The sequence below is a fragment of the Panthera tigris genome, chromosome D3 (assembly GCF_018350195.1).
Source record: "Panthera tigris isolate Pti1 chromosome D3, P.tigris_Pti1_mat1.1, whole genome shotgun sequence".
In the NCBI taxonomy this organism is placed as follows: Eukaryota; Metazoa; Chordata; class Mammalia; order Carnivora; family Felidae; genus Panthera; species Panthera tigris.
In genome coordinates this window covers 13,412,182-13,430,589 of record NC_056671.1, presented here as the reverse complement: position 1 = coordinate 13,430,589, position 18,408 = coordinate 13,412,182, and the positions used below count along the sequence as shown (strand labels likewise).

Below are 18,408 nucleotides of genomic sequence, written 5' to 3'. Positions count from 1 at the left end.
GGGATGCCTCCAAGGCCACCTCAGGGAGCCTGGCTGCCTCCCTAATCATTTAGCCGGAGAAGAGCACAATAATCACCACTTAGCAGGCTAATTAATCCCCGCAGCACCCCAGAGCAGGGGTTTGCCGCTGCATGCATACCCACAATGTCGCTTGGAAAGGCAGGGCAGGGCCTCGGGCCTCCCTGCCTTGCCCTGAGTGCACCTTCACACCGACCATGTACACGCACCCATCTGTTCGTTTAAGAGTCACTGCACACCTGCCGTGTGTCACTGTGCCTAAGCGCGAGCATGGCAGGTGTCACCCTTGCCCTCCTGGAGCTGAGAGTCCAGTGGGGAGGGGATGCGCAGCAGTTACCGGGAAACATGCACACGCCAAACCGTTTCCTGCTGCCGTGCCATGGCTCTGGCTGTCCCTTCTCTCTGGCGTGTCCTTGTGGCTTGGCTTTGCCTGGCCAACTCCTACCCCTCTTTAACCCTCAGTTCTGAGGTCACTCTATAGGACTTCGCTGGGGGCTGGTTTGGTTGCTCCCCCTGTTTTCTAAGAGGGCCCTTAAGTCACTGCTTCCCTGGCCTGCTGCCCCATCAGACTGAGGTTTGAGCTTCAAAGTCCGGGGTCTGGGTAGCCCCCACACCTAGCGTTCTGTTGATGCCCAATAAGTATTTGTACAATGAATGTACGAGAAGATCCATCACATGACCTGAAACTAACTTTGGGGCCTTGGTTTCCCCATCTGTACGATAAGGTCTTTCTGCATCTAACAGTCTGTGGCCAACAGGGCAGAGGTGTAATTCAATCTCTGAAGGACTGGAGGGGCCTTTGGAATGTCCAAATTGGGCATTAATCATCATCATCGACCCCTACTAATGTCACAAGCAGGCCAAAGCCTTGTGAATCCCTCTGGCACCTGCCAAGGGGCTGGTGTATCCATCAAGGTCTCTGTACCTGCAAGGAGCTGAAGCTGGCTTTGGCCCACCTACACAAAAAAAGGGACTTTGGAGGGATTGTGGCTTATCTCAGGCTTCAGAGGAGCACTGGACCACCAGGCCATCAGCCCAAGTGGAAGGATCTCTCCTCTTGCAACTTTCACATATACACGGATCGCCTGGGGACCTGGTTAGAAGGCAGACTGACCCAGGTGCTGAATGAACACACCCAACTTCTATATTGTTCATATCCTGGGATAGGGCGCTGGATCGGCCCCGCTTGGGCCAGGTGCCTGTGCAGGATTTTCAGCGATGGGCAGTGGGGTAGGGGCACTCAACAGCCATGACCTTGGTCCCCATTCCTGTATACCCACATCTTCCCAGAGAAAGATGGGACTTGGGATGGGGTGGCCACCCTAAGGGGGGGTTGACTGCAGCTGGGGCAGAGCTGGGCCAGCTCTCTCCACAGTGACCATCTGAGCTGGTGAAGGGTGTCATCTTTCAACCTGGAAAGTGATTTCGAGAGGCCCAGTGCAGGGTGGTGGGGGGTGGGGGGGGGAGCAGAGTGGCAGGAGAGTTTAAATAGCAGCTGTGTTCCTAATTTCCCCAGGAGGAGGCCTGGCCGCCCCTCCTCCGTGCTGAGTGTTGGCCATTAAAAACAAACAGTATCATTTGGTTCAATGTAAAATGAATTAAAGGAAATTAAACTGCGGGGGCCATGTGGCAAGCCTTGTCCTCCATTGTCTGAAGCCGTTTTTCATCTTCCCCGGTGAGGAACAACAGCTTGGGGGGTGTGGAGCAGAGCAGGACCAGAAAAATAAATAAATAATGCCCCCCCCCCACTTTCCCCCACTTTACGGCATGGCAGGAGGGGTTTGGGAAATCTCAGGTGCCTGCCCTGTCCCTCCTGGGTCCCCTGGTGGCAGAATGTAGACTTTGAGAGTCTCCCAGGGATCACGGTGAAGGAAAAAAACAAAGCAAAACAAGAACAACAACAGAAAGTGATGTGCAGGCCCCGGGGACACAGCAGGGCAGGGTGGCAGAGGGAGGAGGTGATGGACCGGCGGCTGGCTGTGGCTGGAGACAGGGTGTGTGGGGCCTGGACTGCTGGGGAATGATTCCGACCCGTCTGCAGCCTCACAGAATATTTGCTGTATCATCTGTGTTGGGGGAGTTGAGTCAGGAGGGTGGGGGTGGTGAAAGATGGGCAGAGGGGACTGTGTGATGCTTGGAACTGGGGGTTCTGGAAGGAGACTGCCAAGTTCAAATCCCAGCCCTGCCATTTACCAGCTGTGTGATTCTTGGCAAGTTACTTACCCTCTCTGTGCCTCGGTTTCCTCATCTGCACATTGGGGATTAGAGGAGAATTAACCTCAGAGGATTGTTATGAGGATCAGTTTATGTTTATGAGGCTCCTAAAATAGTACTAGGCGAATTGGTTACATTCTCTTCTATTCTATTCTATTCTATTCTATTCCATTATATGATATTTTAGTATGATTGTTGGTCCTTGGGGCATCTCTCTTGGGATCCGGAAGACCTCACCTTAGGCCACAGCTCTGCCACAGACTTGCTGTGTGACCCTGCATAAGTGAACACACCTTGATCAAATGCAGTTCACTCCAACAATGCAAGGCTTAACAGGAAACCTGATAATACAGTTCTTCTTCGCTCTAACAGATCAATGAGGAAAATCAAATGATTTTTACCAAGTTCAACACCTAGTTTAAAAAAATGTCAATAGCAGCACCTGGGTGGCTCAGTCGGTTGAGGGTCCAACTTTGGCCCAGGTCATGATCTTACAGTTTGTGAGTTTGAGCCCCACATGGGGCTCTGTGCTGACAGCTCAGGGCCTGGGGTCTGCTTCGGATTCTGTGTCTCCCTCCCTGCTCCCTCCCCCACTCATGCGCATGCTCTCTCTCTCTCTCTCAAGAATAAATAAACAGTAAAAAAATGTTTGTAATCAATACATTGGACTAGATGGCTATTTCCTTGACGTGATAAAACGCTGGCCTCAGCCCCCAAATGGGCATCTTGTTTAATGGGGGATTGCAAGGACAGTTTCATGCTTCAGGTTAGGCTCTAGCATCGGGTTATGCAGTCAGATGCTGACCCAGAGGCTGTTGCCAGAGGTATTGTGTAAATGTGATTAGCATCTACAATCAGTTGACTTTAAGTAAAGGAGATTATCCTCAATAATCTGGGTGGGCCTTATCCAATTAGCTGAGAGGCCACAGAGGTCTGCAGATGCCAGAATGTTCCATTTTCTTTTCAAGGAACAACTGAAGTTTAAGACCTAGGCTTCATCTCATGTTCTGACACTGATTGGTGGAGGCTGTCGGCACTGTTGCACTGAGAGAGAAGAACCTGGGTGAAGCAGGGCCATGATGGATTAGGGATGCCTGACACAGGCTGGTAAATGGGAGCTTTCAGGCTGTTATCTCAGGGCTTCAGCGCTTCTCCAGGGATTAGTGGGTACCTGAGCTACAAACTTCAAGCAGAGCAAATAAAGAACAAATCCTAAAGATGAGTGTGAGCCTAAGAAGTCTTGCAGACCACTTGTTGCCTTAGGGTGAATCTAAAAATTAGCCTGGCAGGGGCACCCGAGAGTGGCTCACTTGGTTAAGCCTGGGACTTCAGCTCAGGCCATATCTCTTGGTTTGTGAGTCCGAGCCCACCCCGCATCTGGCTCTGTGCTAACAGTGCAGAGTCTGCTTGGGATTCTCTCTCTCTCTCTCTCTCTCTCTCTCTCTCTCTCTCTCTCTGCCCCTCCCCCACTTGCATGCACGCATGCACACTCTCGTGCTCTTTCTCTCTCAAAAGAAAACATGAATAAACTTTATAAAAACATTAGCCTGGCAATTTCAAAAAGTCAAGTCCTTAACAATGACATTTAGTCAAACTCTCTTCCGTTGGTTTCCAGCACAGTCTCTGGACATAGTTCACCCCTTGGGGTCTTCTATTTCCCAAAGTGTCTGTCTGCTGTAGACAACGGAGATTCCCCCTTACACATAGCTTTCTTGCGAAGACCAAATGAGAAGGAATTAGGAACATAAATAGATTCAAACTCCTGATCAGGGTTAGCTAACTTTTTCTTAAAGGTCCAGACATTAAATATTTTAGGTTTTGTGGGTCATACAGACTCTGTCTCTACTGCTCAACTCTGTCTTTGCAGCATGAAACAAGCCACAGACAATACTTAAATGCATGAGCATGGCTGTGTTCTCATAAAATTTCATGAAAATAAGCACTGGGTCCACAGGTTGGGGTTTGCCAACCCCTGAACTAGATTTTACAGCATATTGTGCTCAGTAAAAGGGTTCGGTGGTTAACAAGTTGGGGAAATGTCAAACAAAGTGAAATGAATTTCTTGATTGCAGGATTTCTCAGAGCCTTTACTATGTTAGCAAGCAAGAAGGGTAGGGGGTGGGAGTGTAGATTATGCTCAGAGCATCTCCCAAAGTTATCTGATCACAGAACACCTTTTTATAAAACACCCATTAACGTCTCCCTAAGGCCCCAGGACTGGATTCAGGGAACGTCTTAGCGTGGTGGCTGAATTGAAAGATTTTTCCTGACCTTCTGGATACCCTGGTGAGCCTGATCTGCCATCAGGGTGGGTCAGAGTGAGCGAGGCCCTACTGCATGGGTTCAAATCTCGACTCTGCCACTTTCTAGCCCAGTGGTTTGGGGCAGGTAATATCTGTTCAGCTTCCCCACTATTTCAGTTTCCCCATCTGTGAAATGGGTGCAATGAGGGTGCCTATCTGCCAGGGCTGCTGGTGGATTAAATGGAGTAGCCCATGTAAAGTGTTTAGCGCAGTGCATGCATCCTGAATATGCCTTAGCTGCTCTTTTTTTAAATAATTTTTTAAAAGTTTACTTTTATTTATTTTGAGAGAGAGATAAAGAGCAAGCAGGGGAGGGGGCAGAGGAGAGGGAGATGGAATCCCAAGCAGGCTGCACGCCGTCAGCACAGATCCCCTTGAAGATCTCATGAACTGTGAGATCATGACCTGACCTGAGATTGAGAGCCAGATGCTTAACCGACCGAGCCACCCAGGCGCCCCAACGGCCCAGATGATTACCAAGCAGCGCAGGATGTACTGGGCTGAGGGGATGAAGGAAAATGAACGAGGGCAGTTACCACTGTCTTAAGGGGGCGGGGGAAACTGATATTTAACTTGAGTCCTGGAGAATCACAGAATCAATGGGTCAAAGAGGACAAAGCGATTCACAACCGTTCAAGGTGTCCTTAGAGGAATCTCTTTGAAAATCCTTAGTAAATCTAAGCCGTTTCCACAATACAAAAGTCCAGGTGACTCCCACCCCCAAAAAGCTAACTTTTAAATACTGCATATGCCATGAGATATGCAGTCGAGTTGTCACAACACCCTTTGAGGCGGTGTGTTATGCATCCCCCAGATGGGCTATCTCACCGGGAGTCTGTTATATTACAGGAGGGAAGGGATTTTGCAGATGTAATTAACGTCGCCCATCAGTTGATTCTGGGTTCATCAGAAGGGAGACTATCTGGGCGGGGTCTAATCTAATCTCATGAAACCTTTCACAGCCGAAGGGGAACAAGTCAGGAAGATACGAAGCAGAAGTATTCTACCCGCCATTTCTAGCTTGGAGGTGGAGGAGGTTACAGGATAAGACCAGAGTGGTCTCTGGGAGCTCAGAGTGACCCCCGGCCAACACCCAGCCGAACAGGGACTTTAGTCCTACACCCACACAGAACTGAATTCTGCCAACAACCTAAATGAGCCTGGAAACAGATTCTCCTCCAGAACCTCCAGATACGACCAATACTTTGATTTTGACCTTGTGAGACCCTGCGAAGAGAACACGGTCAAGTCCGCCTGCTTCAGACCTACAAAACTGTGAACTAATATACAAGTGCTGTTTGAAGCTTCTAAGTTGGTAATTTGTTAGGCAGTGATTGAAAACTAATAGCGGGGGCACCTGGGTGGCTCAGGCCGTTAAGCATCTGGCTTCGGCTCGGGTCATGATCTCACAGTTTGTGGGTTCGAGCCCCATGTCGGGCTCTGCACGGACAGTGTGGCACCTGCTTTGGATTCGCCCTCCCTCCCTCTCTTCCCCTTGCACTCTTGTTCTCACTCTGTCTCAAAAATAAATAAACTTAAAAAAGGAAAGAAATAGGGGCGCCTGGGTGGCGCAGTCGGTTAGGCGTCCGACTTCAGCCAGGTCACGATCTTGCGGTCTGTGAGTTCGAGCCCCGCGTCAGGCTCTGGGCTGATGGCTCGGAGCCTGGAGCCTGGAGCCTGTTTCGGATTCTGTGTCTCCCTCTCTCTCTGCCCCTCCCCCGTTCATGCTCTGTCTCTCTCTGTCCCAAAAATAAATAAAAAACGTTGAAAAAAAAAATTAAAAAAAAAAAAAAGGAAAGAAAGAAAACTAATAGTGGGAGGCACTATTACTATCTCATTTTACAGATGAGGAAATGAGAGCAAGCAGAGGTGACGTTTCAGGGTCACACAGAGGGCCAATGCTAGAGGGTTTCCCAAACCAGATTTGAACACAGGCGGTCTAGCTTTTAACCAGCATGCTGTGTCCTGTCTATCTGCCTGAAATGGTCTCTAACATGGAGGTCGAAGCTGCATGCAGAACATTACTGTTTGATCCTATAAAGACAGGTAGGAGGAAGGGATACATGCATTTGCTTGACTATGTATATGACAGCCATGGAAAGATCCAGGGGTGATTATTACCTCCCAGGAGGTAAAACGGGTGCCTGGGGGCAAGAGAGCAAAGGGGATTTTTCACCAGAGGCTGTTTTTTGGTGTTTTCATTTCCGAATCCTGTGACCCTGTAACCTACCAAAAAAATAAAGATCCCCAGTAATTAGAGGGATGGCAGAAAGGTGGGACACATCTGAGTGAATGCAAAAGCACTCTCGAGAGAGGACAGAACCGCAGGGACACGGGTGCGTGGGTGTGTTAGTTTTCTCAGGGGCCGCCCTGACCAACCGTCACAGACTGGGTGGTTCAACCAACAGATGTATTTTCTCCCAGTTCTGGAGGCCCGACGTCTGAGACCGAGATGTCTGCAGGGTTGATTCCTTCTGAGGCCTCTCTCCTTGGTTTGCGGGTGCCTGTTTTCTCCCCGTGTCCTCACGGGGTCTTCCCTGTGTGTGTGCCTGTGTTTGTGTACAAACGTCCCCTTCTGTAAGGACACCGGTCAGATCAGGCAGGGCCCAACCTAATGACTTCATTTCCACGTAACTGCCTGATTAAAAGATCTTTCTCCAAACGCAGTCATGTTCTCAGGTACCAGGGGTTAGGATTTCAACATCTGAATTTTGGTTGCAGGGGACACAATTCAGCCTAGAACAGCAGGGGAGCTGACTCAGGGCCATAAAACAAACATTCAACCTGGTGTTTCTCAACCCGGGCACGGCTGGCACTTTGGACGGGACCATTCTCGGTTGTGTGCTGAGGGGCTGTCGTGTGCCCTGCGGTACGTCTCCCAGAATCCCCGGTCTCTCCCCACTAAAAGCCAATAGCAAGCCCCCGCAAACCCATCGTGACAACCCAATGTCTCCGGAAATTGCCAGATGTCCCATGCCCCCCCCCCACCTAGTTGCTAACCACTGGTTTAACCCCTTCTAGCACCCCCTGTGCAAGAATCTGGGGCAAATGCAGCTGGCCCTTCCAGAAGTTTGCACTTTCGTACACAGGATGATGTGCTGCGAGAACTAGAGCCCAGGCCTGGGACACCCAGACCTGCCCTGGAGTAGACAGATGTCTGCTGGGGAGGGGAGGGGAGGGGAGGGCAGGGCAGAGAGCGGACGCTTGACCTCCAGAAGGGGCGGGGTGGGGTGGGGGGAGACTCAGCCGATGGGGAACCTCTCTGAGAGCAAAAGTGCTGGGTTCAGGGCCCAGAACATAGAGAGATTTTAACGGCACAAAAAGCCTCATGAATCTTGGCTCTCACGTCAGAGAAAACCACCTTTCTTAACTTTCGTCCACCCTCCCTCTCTCCCTTTTCCTCCCCTGCACCTGGAGGTGAGCCAACGAGGCTGATATCTCATGGAGTCTCACCCTACTGAAAACTCTTGTCCCAGGGGTGTGGCTATGCAGGCCAAACAGGAAGTTCAGCTTAAGAGGATTTTGGACTCAGGAAGGGCTTCTTTCCTCTCATGGAAAGGGCAGAAAGGTGGGCAAATGCTGGGTTCCTTGGAGAAAAGAGTTCAGCGAAGGCTTTCCTTGCTTTAGATGCAGCTGGCCCTAGGAACTACTGAGCAGCTATGTTGGTCTTCTACTTTCTGAGAACCTGAAGAGCCTAAAAATGACCACTTTGGGGATGAGGAAGCTGAGGGCTCCAAAGAGTGAAGTCGCTTTCTCAACGCTGCATAGGGAATACATCACGGAGCCAGGATTTGAACCCTGTTTTGTTCAAGGCTGGTGTTTTCTGATCTGTGGAGCTGCCCCACTTACTAGAGCCAAAGAGTCCTTAGACAAGCGCCTGCTTTTATCTTTTTCCATCTGAAAACATGGGCAGAATGGCAGCTTCCTGCTACCCAGACCACTGGGAGGTTGAATAAATCCTGAGCTCAGAATGTTCTACAACAGTGCTGTCCAATGAATGTACTACTGAGAACTGGAAATATGGCCAGGGCAACCGGGGAATCAAGCTTTAAATTTAACTGATTTACATTTAAATAGTCACACGTGGGGGTGTCTGGCTGGCTCAGTCTGCAGAGCATGCGATTCTTGATCTCGGGGTTGTAAGTTCGAGCCCCACGTTGGGTGTAGACAGTACTTAAAACAAAATAAAATCTTTATTTAAAAAGGAAAATAGCCACATGTGGCTTGGTTGTCTGCCATATTGGACAGTGCAGCAGAATTCTGGACCAAGACTATTTCACTTTAATAAAGGGAAGGAGCAACGCATACAAGCCAGATTTTTAGTTATTATTACTACTTAATAGTAGGAGTTCAAGTGTGTGAGATACATGTTTCTGGGACAAGATTTTTTACCCTTTTAACTAGGTCTTGATTAGGTTAATATAAAAACAGGTTTCATACTTATTTTTATATTCTCAGGGTCTAGGATGGCCCTTGTCAGCCGACAGGTCCTGAATAATGTCAGGGGGCATTGCAGGGGTGGGAAGAAGTCACCAAGAACTCTACGTTCTTGCGGAAGGAAATAAGATGGGGGTGTGGTAATGCAGTTTGAGGACAACCACTTTCAACAGGGTGGTTAGGGAGGTGATGTGGTCTCAGAGCAAGTGACACTGGAGCAAAACTTGAATGACGGGAAGGAGACAGTCATGGGGACATAGGGGGAGAAAACTGCCCCAGGCGGAGAGAACAGCAGGTGCAAAGGGCCTGAGAGGGAAGGCCACTTGTGGCTGGTCCAGAGTGAGCAAGGGAGATGGTCACCAGTGATGAGGTCAGGCAGGTGGGTAGCAGCCAGGTGGGGCAAAGCTAAGACACACGGGTTATAGAAGTCATCTGGATTCATAATACAAGTGGGTGCTCTAGACACCCAGCTGGCGTGATGGTTTGGGGTTGAGATCGCCAGCCAGTGGTTGCCACCCTTAATCCCATCCTCATCTTGGCTGGCCGATGAGCCCGGCTCTCCTGGGAGGCCCAGGCGAGAGAAGATCCCTGACAGACCCTCCGGGGTCCCGAGGCACCTTGCAATTGGTGGCTCACCCGGTCTCACACGTCGGGGACCGCAGAGCCATCAAGCAAATCCAAATGCCAAAAGCCCTTCCAGTACGACGATTATCATATTAAAAACCGACCCACCCTCTCAGTGGATGGCACAGAGGTGCGGGACACAGCATCTGTGCTGTGAGCCATTAGGGGTCCCTGACAGATGTGCTCTTTCCCCCCTCCCCCCCCCAGCTGCAAATGAAGACCCGTCCTTTTCTTCTGCCCAGACAAGGATTGATGAGGATTCGGAAGAGCACTCAGACAGGCAAGGAAAGGCTGTGAACCTTTTCCAAGCCTGCAATTTATCTTGAGGAGACTATTCACATCACTTTTTACAGGCTGGATTATGCTGTGACCTGGCACATTAATCTCGCCGAATAAAATAATAATAATCAGAAAAAGGGAGCTGGACAGTTGCCAGCGAGGCATTAATAACTGTCGCCCACACCTCAGCGGCACAGGGAAGGGGTGCCAGGTCACATCCCCACCCTCTCGCCCCCAGAAATGCCCGTCTGAAATAGAAGGAAGTGAGGGAGCCACGGTCTGTACTTGGGGGAATTTTATATAGATATGAGGGCCCCTCTCCTTAATCAAGTCTGAGCAACTTCCCAAACAAATCCAGGGAACTTACATAGGAGGGAATATGGCCTAGAAGCTCAGAGCAGGGGGTTCTGGAGTCGGATTCCCCAAGTTCAAATCCCTGCTCAACCACTTTCAAGCTGTGTGGCCTTGGGTTACTTCCTTAACCTCTCCCTGCGTTTGTTTTCTCCTCTGGTAAACAGGGATAAAAACAGCACCTGTCAGGAGTGTATAACGGCACAGCCGTTGTGGGAAACAGTGTTGCAGTTCCTCAAGAAGTCAAAGAATTATCACATGACCCAGCAATTCCACTCCTAGGTATGTGCCCAGGAAGACTGTGTTCAAACAGATACCTGTACACAAAGGGTTGGCACAGGACTAGTCACATAGCCAAAAAGTGTCCATCAAACCCAAATGTGTATCAACAGACGAACGAGTGAGCAAATGGTGGTCTACCATACAACGGAACGGTATTCCGCCATAAAAAGGGATGAAGTGTACCTGTTCCAACATCGAGGAACCTTGAAAACACCATGGACAGGAGGGGGAAAGAAGCCAGGCACTGGGTCACAGAACGTGTGATTCCACTTCTACGAAATGCCCGCACCAGATAAATCCCTGCGACCGGAAGCAGATTAGCAGTTGCCAGAGGCTGGGAGTGTGAGGGGGGCAGCGGCTGCAAACGGGGAGGGTTCCATCAGGGCCGATGAAAACGTCCTGGAACTAGAGACAGGTGGTGACGGTTGCACAAACTGTGACTATGCTGAACGCAGACGGCTTTGGTATACTTTAAAATGGTTGCTGGTTAATTTTACAGCGTGTGAACAGGACTTCAATACAAGACACACAAAAAAACCAACAGCACTTGCCTTGGGAGACAGATGTCAGAAAGAAATGAACACCTGGCCCATATAGAGTGCGGACTCCACACGCGCGCGGCTCCTACTGCTAGGTGTTAACTATGAGGTTTGCAGTCTTCGGCATGTGATTTCACCCAGTTTCCGCTCTGTGACAAGAGACAGCAACATCTACCATTCCAGGATTAAGACCGAATGAGACAATGTCTTCAGTTGACTATAAAACGCCATGGGTGCGGGGATCTTTGTCTACTTTGTTCATGGATATATCCTCAGTGCCTACAACAGTGCCTGACATGTAGTTGGCATTCAGTCAATACATCCTGAACAAGTGGCAGACTTAACCTACTGCCTAGCTCCTGGTAAGTGCTCAGCGATGCTTGGCCATATTTATTATTATTGGTTTGGCTCCTAGGTAGCTTTAAGGCTCCCTATATGGTCCTTTCCAGCACACAGAAGTGAGTACTACTCTGTCTTGTGGGCTTCTGTGTCTTCATGACAGAGGTGTTTGGACAGCTACCAAATACAACAGGTTTGAGCAGAGTTGGGAAAGGAATTTAAGTTCTCCTTGCTGCTATAAGAGGAGGTGATGAGAGTTAGTGCAGCTGGCTAGACTATCAACTCATTCAATCACCCATCCATCTACCATCTATTCGTCCATCCACCTATCTGTCCATCCACCTGTCCATCAATCCTTCCACCCACCCATCCATCCACCCACCCATCCATCCACCCACCCATCCACTCATCCATCCATCCATCCATCCACCTGCCCATCAATCTATCCACCCATCCATCCATCCATCCATCCATCCAAATATCTATCCATCCATCCATGCGTCCACCCACCACTCACTTGCCTACCCATCTATCCACATATCCACCAACTTTCCCATCCAGCCATCAAATTCATCCACCTACCTATATATCTATTCACTCATATATTCATCCACACATCTACCCATACATACTTACAACAAATGCTTCTGAGCGCATATCAGATGTTGGTGTCCCATCAACAAACAAGCTAGGGGCATTCATTTCTGCTATCACAGAGGTGACAATCAAGCGGAGAAGGCAGACAATTAAGCAAGCAATGACAGTCAGGATGGTGAGTGCTAGAATGGGGAGAGTATAGAGTCCTCATCAGGGGCACCATCCCTAGCCTGAAGGGGGCAGGGAAGGTTTCTAAGAGGCTGTGATCCAAGGAGCAGGAGTTAGTTACGACACGAGGCAGAGGAAGGGCCTTTGAGGAAGACGGATCAGCAGGTGCAGTGGGTAGGAGACAGGATAGCACATAACCCACTCTGGAGACTGTGCAAGTTAGTTATGCAGTATCTCAGTGCCTCAGTTTTCTCATCTAGCAATCGGGTTAAGGAGAGCATTTACCACATGTCAGAATGGTGCTAGTTGCTATGTGTAAAGAAATGAAAGAAGTAGCATCTGGCTGAAGCACAAAGACTAGAGGGAGGGGCAGGCGGGGAGGAAAAAGCAATGAGGAAGCATGAGGACGGGTAGGCGGGACCAGCGGCAGAGGGCTGCAAAAAGCCTTGCCTGCCTCCTCTCCAGGCAGTGACCGAACTGCCCCTCATTCCATCCATAGCCGTTAAGTCTTTTGATCTTTGCAGCATCTTAAAAAGAATTTTGTTAACATCTCAACTTCCCACCGTTAGAAACATGTTCAGGGGCACAAAATGACTCCCGGAAGGCCCCGTGGCTAGAAAGTGGCAGGGTCAGGAGGGGCCCAGGAGCTCCGGCATGTGGTCCACTCGGTGCCTGGCAGCTGATCTCCTGAAGCGGCCACGGCCGTGGGAGTTGGAAGACGTGGATTCCTATTCTGATTCTTTAAGTGACTGGCTGGGTGTCTCAAACCTCGTTCAGCCTCAGTGGAGTAAGTGAAAGAATGGCTCCTCAAAGACACCAGGTCCTAATCCCTAGAACCAGCGAAGGTGACCTTACCTGGAAAAGGGGTCTTTGAGGACACAATCAAATTAAGGCTCTTGGCATGAGGAGAACATCCTGAATTATCCAGGGCCCTAAATGCAATCACCTGCATCCTTATAAAAGACAAAGAAAGGGATACTTCACACACAGAGGGCCACGGAGGCAGAGATGGGAATGACATGGCTAAGGAACACCAGCAGCCACCAGAAGCTGGAAGAGGCAAGGAACGGATCCTCTCGTCACATCTGGAGGGAGCGCTGCCTTGCCGACACCCTGATTTCGGCCCAGTGATGTTGACTTTGGACTTCTGGCTTCTGGAACTACGAGAAAACAAGTTTCTGTGGTTTCAACGCACTGGGCACGGCACCGACAGGATACTCAAACTGAGTTTTTCATCTAGAAAGAGGTGCTAATGAATTCCCTCTCACGGGGGTGATGAGAGCCCGAAGTGAGTCAGGACACGGGAAAGAATCCAGCAAGAACCAGAGTGTGCTAGGTGCTGAGTAACTGCTCAGTTAGCTGCCTGTTTTCCTTATCCTTCTCCCACGCCCACTTTGAGGCAGAGCTGGGGCCCTTGAGGATGTGAAGTTCTGGGCGGGAACCCCAGCTCTAGTGTGAAATGGTCACAGCGGTGGGACTGAGAAGCCACCTGCCCCCTCAACCTCCCATCTCCTATCCATCAATGAGAGTAATGGTACCCACCTGAGACGAACAGCAAGGGGCTACGTAAGGTAATTCGTACACGAAGGGCTCTTAGCAAGCTTTCAGGCACACGGTCGGTGCTCAATAATCGCGAGCTCTTATGACTCCAGGCGGTCAGTGCTGAGCGAGCTTCCCCGCTTGGCTGGGTTCATGTCCCTTGCCCTCAATGGACATCGAAACGATTTTCCATCTTATTTCTGCCCAGAGATAATCAACCAGGAGGCACGGGGGCGGGGACGGAGTGAAATTCCAGTTTCTCCACCATGTCCCTCACCCACCAGCTTATAGAGCCCTGCTCCGCCCAGTGCCATGCCGGGTCCTGCAGACAGAGTGGAAGGTCAGAACAGGCTTCTGGGATATGGGGAGGTGGAAGTGAACCACAGATAATCCCAAAGTGTCACAGTGCTAGGAAGGAAAAGGTTCAAGGATCTGGAAGTGACTTTTTAAAATAAGATTTAATTAATCTATTTTTATTATTTTTATATAATTAAACAAATTTTTTAATGTTTATTTTTGAGAGAGAGAGAGACAGAGTGTGAGCAGGGGTGGGGCAGAGAGAGAGGGAGACAGAATCTGAAGCAGGCTCCAGGCTCTGAGCTGTCAGCACAGAGCCTGATGCAGGGGTTTAGGGGCACTGACCTCTGTGCAGTCAAAAATCTGCATATAACTTTTGACTCCCCAAGAACTTTACTAACAGCCTACAGTTGTTGTTGACTGGGGGGCTTACTGACAACAGAAAGCCGATTAACATCTGTTTTGTATGTTGTATGTATTCTTACAGTAACGTATGCTAGAGAAAAATAATATTAAGAAAATCCTAACTAGGGGCACCTGGGTGCCTTAGTTGGTTAAGCACTGACTTCGGCTCAGGTCATGATCTCGTGGTTTGTGGGTTCGAGCCCCGCATCGGGCTCTGGGCTGACCGCTCAGAGCCTGGAGCCTGCTTTGAATTCTGTGTCTCCCTCTCTCTCTGCCCCTCCCTTGCTTGCGCGCTCTCTCTCTCAAAAATAAACATTAAAAAAAAAAAAAAAGAAAATCACAAAGAAGAGAAAAATACATTGATAATACCGTGCTGTATTTATCAGAAAAAAATCGTGTAGGAGTGGTTCAATTCATGCTGTTCATGTGGTTCAAGGGTCAACTGTAGTTCATCTCTTTACATTGCTGAGTTGTATTTCGTTGCATGGATACACCAAAATTTGTTGATCTGTCTGCCTATTTTTTTTTAGTCTTTATTTTTGAGAGAGAGAGACAGACAGACAGACAGAGTGCAAGCCGGAGAGCAACAGAGAGAGAGGGAGACACAGAATCCGAAGCAGGCTCCAGGCCCTGAGCTGTCAGCACAGAGCCCGACGCGGGGCTCGAACTCACGAACCATGAGACCATGCCCTCAGCCGAAATCAGATGCTCAACTGAGCCACCCAGGCGCCCCATGCAGAGGCCTTTTCACGGACACATGGTTTCATTCCTCTTGGGTGAGCACCTACGGGTGGGAGGGCTGGACTGTACGACAGGTTATGCTTAACCTTCCAAGAAACCTCCAAGCTGGCTTCCAGAGTGGAGGTGCCATTTACATTCCCGCCGCAAGTGTGAGTTCCAGAAATATATCTATCGGTCTTTGCCCACGGCTGTGCCTGTGCGAACAGCTGTGCGGTCTGGCCTTTCCGTGTTGGCCACCACCATGGATGAGTGTGGCATCTCACACACTGATTTTCACTGTCATTTCCTAAAGACTAATGAGGCTGAGCATCTTTTCACGTGCATATCTGCCACCAGGAGATCTGCTTTGGTGAAGGGTGTTTAAGTCTTTTAACTAAACATTTATTAATCGGGAAAGAGTTGACTACATCTGCTCTTTACAAAGGTGTGGGCAGGTAACCAGGGTGGAGAAACTTCCACAGGTGGGGAGCTGTTATCCCCCACCGCGCCTGGAAGCAGTGAGCAGAGAGCGTAGTTACTAGACCTTGACGGAAGGCTGTCTGCAGGGGGCTGCCCACGATGGGACCTGTGTGGTCAGAACTGTCTCCCACAACTGTGAAAGGGGATGGTAGTAATTAGAGTACCTACTTCATGGGGTGGTGCGGACTCAACGAGCTAATGCGTATACAGCACTTAGAACAGTGCTGACCCGAAAGATGAGCTCAGGGAAACGCATTTTGAAAATGTGACCGCCAGAACCAAAGAACAATAAATTCATGTGGCGGTTTGTTACGGCTGCCGTAGAAGACTAACACCCTAGAGGAATAAATACCTCTGCCTCTCTCTCCTTTCAGGCTTTCCCCTGGTGAACCCCGCTGGAAGCTGGGGGCTGCGGGAGCCCGCTGGTACACTTCACCCAGGTCAGCCTCCAGGGCAGACAGCAGGGTGGGAAAGAAACGTGAACAGTGTATCTGGAGGGGCAAGAGGAAGACACCCAGCACAGTTATTCTCCCCATTTTACAGATGAGGAAACCGAGGCACGGAGAGGTTAAGTAACTCATCCAAGGTCACACAGCTGGTCATAAAGACAATACTAAGAAGCGATGTGAATCACTGAGTGCTTGCTATGTGCCAGGCGTGGGGAAAAGCAGTTCCCATCTGCTACCAGCAATAGTTCTTAGTACTTAGTTCTACGTACTTAGAAGGAAGGTGCATTCTTGTTATCAGTTGACAGAGGAGGAAATTAAGGCTCAGAGAGGTTCTGTCATCTGCCCAAAGTCACACAGCTCGGAAGGGGGTAGCTGGGACCTGAATGTAGTCGTGCTCAATGCCAAAGTCCACGTGTGGAACCACTGGGCCATCCTGCTTCCCACTGTCAAGTCCCCGCCCCCTACTTGATACATGGTGTGAGCTCAGGGGGCAAATGGTAACGGTGACGGTGGTCTCCGAGGGGCAGGTGGGGAGGCATCTCAGGACTTCTTGAGGTCTGTTGTTTCCCTTCTGTCTTTCTTCTCCATTTTGTCTTTATGCCATTTTAGACCTCCTGGCATTGCCTCTGGCACCAGAGCTGTGGCTTTATCTAAGGAAACCACAACAGCTGAGGGTTTTGGGTCAACCGAATAAACCACATGGTGGGGGAGGGGAGTGCGATGTGGAGGGACAAAACCGGACTCAGACTGCCCTGGTGTGAATAATAAGAAATGTATCTATCGGTCTTTGCCCCCGATTGCTGACAATGAGCTCCTAAATCCCCTGGAATTTCCTGGAGCATCTTTGGGTCTAATAAGGTGACTCCTGCTGGGCTCCTGGATGGGAGCTGGTCACCAGAAAAACCAAGCCATGATTAGAAGCTTAGGACTTTCAGCCCCACCTCCCTTATTCCAGAGAGAGGAGAGGGGCTGGAAATGGAGCTTATGATCCACCCTGCCTGTGTGACAGTCTCCACAAAAATCCCAATAGTGCAGGATATTCTGAGAACTTTAGGGATGGTGAACACGTCTACAGGTCAGGAGGGTGGTGCACCCCAACGCATGGGGACAGAAGCTCCTGTGCTCAGGATCCTTCCAGACCTCGCCTTCACGCCTCTTCACCTGGCTGTTCATCAGCATCCTTTACCATATCCTTAATTATACAATAAGCAGGTAAACGAGTGTTACGCCTGAGTTCTGTGAGCTATCCTAGCAAATGACTGAACCCACGGAGTGGGTCGTGGAAACCCTGATTTCTAACCAGTCGGTCAGAAGCACAAGTGACAATCTGGACTAGAAATGGGTGTCGGAAGTGGGGTGGGGACATCTTGTGGGACTGAGCTCTTAACCCGTAGGACGTGATGCCACCTTCAGGTAGACAGTGTCAGAATTGAGTTGAACTGTAGGACACCCAGCTGGTGTCGGAGAATTGCCTGATGTGTGGGAAACCCATACACGTGGGGTCAGAAGTACTGAGCGTGTGAGTGAAGAAGGGACACAGCAGTGTTTTTCCTAGACATCTGGCACAGGGCTTTGGGCAACCTCAAGATGGATGGCCCGTTCCAACCTGCTCTCCTGCCAACCAATGCCTGGGACTAATTCTGAGCTTTCTTTTTTCTCTTTTCTTTTCTTTAACGTTTATTTATTTTTGAGAGAAAGACAGAGAGAGTTTGTGAGTAGGGGACGGGCAAAGAGAGAGGGAGAGAGAGAATCCCAAGCAGGCTCCACTCTGTCAGCACAGAGCCCGACACGGGGCTCAACCACACGAATCATGAGATCCTGACCTGAGCCGAAATCAAGAGTATGACGCGTCACCGACTGAGCCACCTGGGTGCCCCAAATTCTGAGGTTTCTGAAGTTGAAAAGATGGCTACTTTCACAGAATGGAAAGGAGGAGTCTCCAGAGATTCTTTGGTGCATCTGCCTCTGTCCAGATTCCCTGCTACAGGTGTTCTCGCAGAGGCACAGGCATTCATTACACCCTAAAGATGCTGCCTTTTCCTAGCTCTGCTCAGTCCTCTGAATGACAATAGTTATCCCCCAAGACCTCTCTACCCCAACACCTGTTGGCACGCCTTTCCCTGCAGGCAAAGCACCACGGCCACCACGCCTGGTCCTGTGTCCATGGCAGACATCACTAATCGATCATGGAGCTCATTTCTTCTGAGCCTCAGAACGCTTGCCGTTAAACAAACAACACTCCTGAAGTCACAAGAGTGGAAACCTATGAAAGCCACCCTTCCCTGGGAGAAGCAGGACGTGTCAACATACTTTTTTCCTTTCTCAGGTGAGATTTAGATGAAAACTGCATCAAGAGCAGTTTTGAAC

At 49.8% G+C, this 18,408-nt stretch overlaps 1 protein-coding gene across 2 annotated transcripts in view; it reads right to left on the bottom strand.

Annotated features, from left to right (window-relative positions):
* RNFT2 (ring finger protein, transmembrane 2) overlaps positions 1-18,408 on the bottom strand; it is a 68,559-nt gene that overhangs the window by 34,151 nt on the left and 16,000 nt on the right. The window lies entirely within an intron of this gene.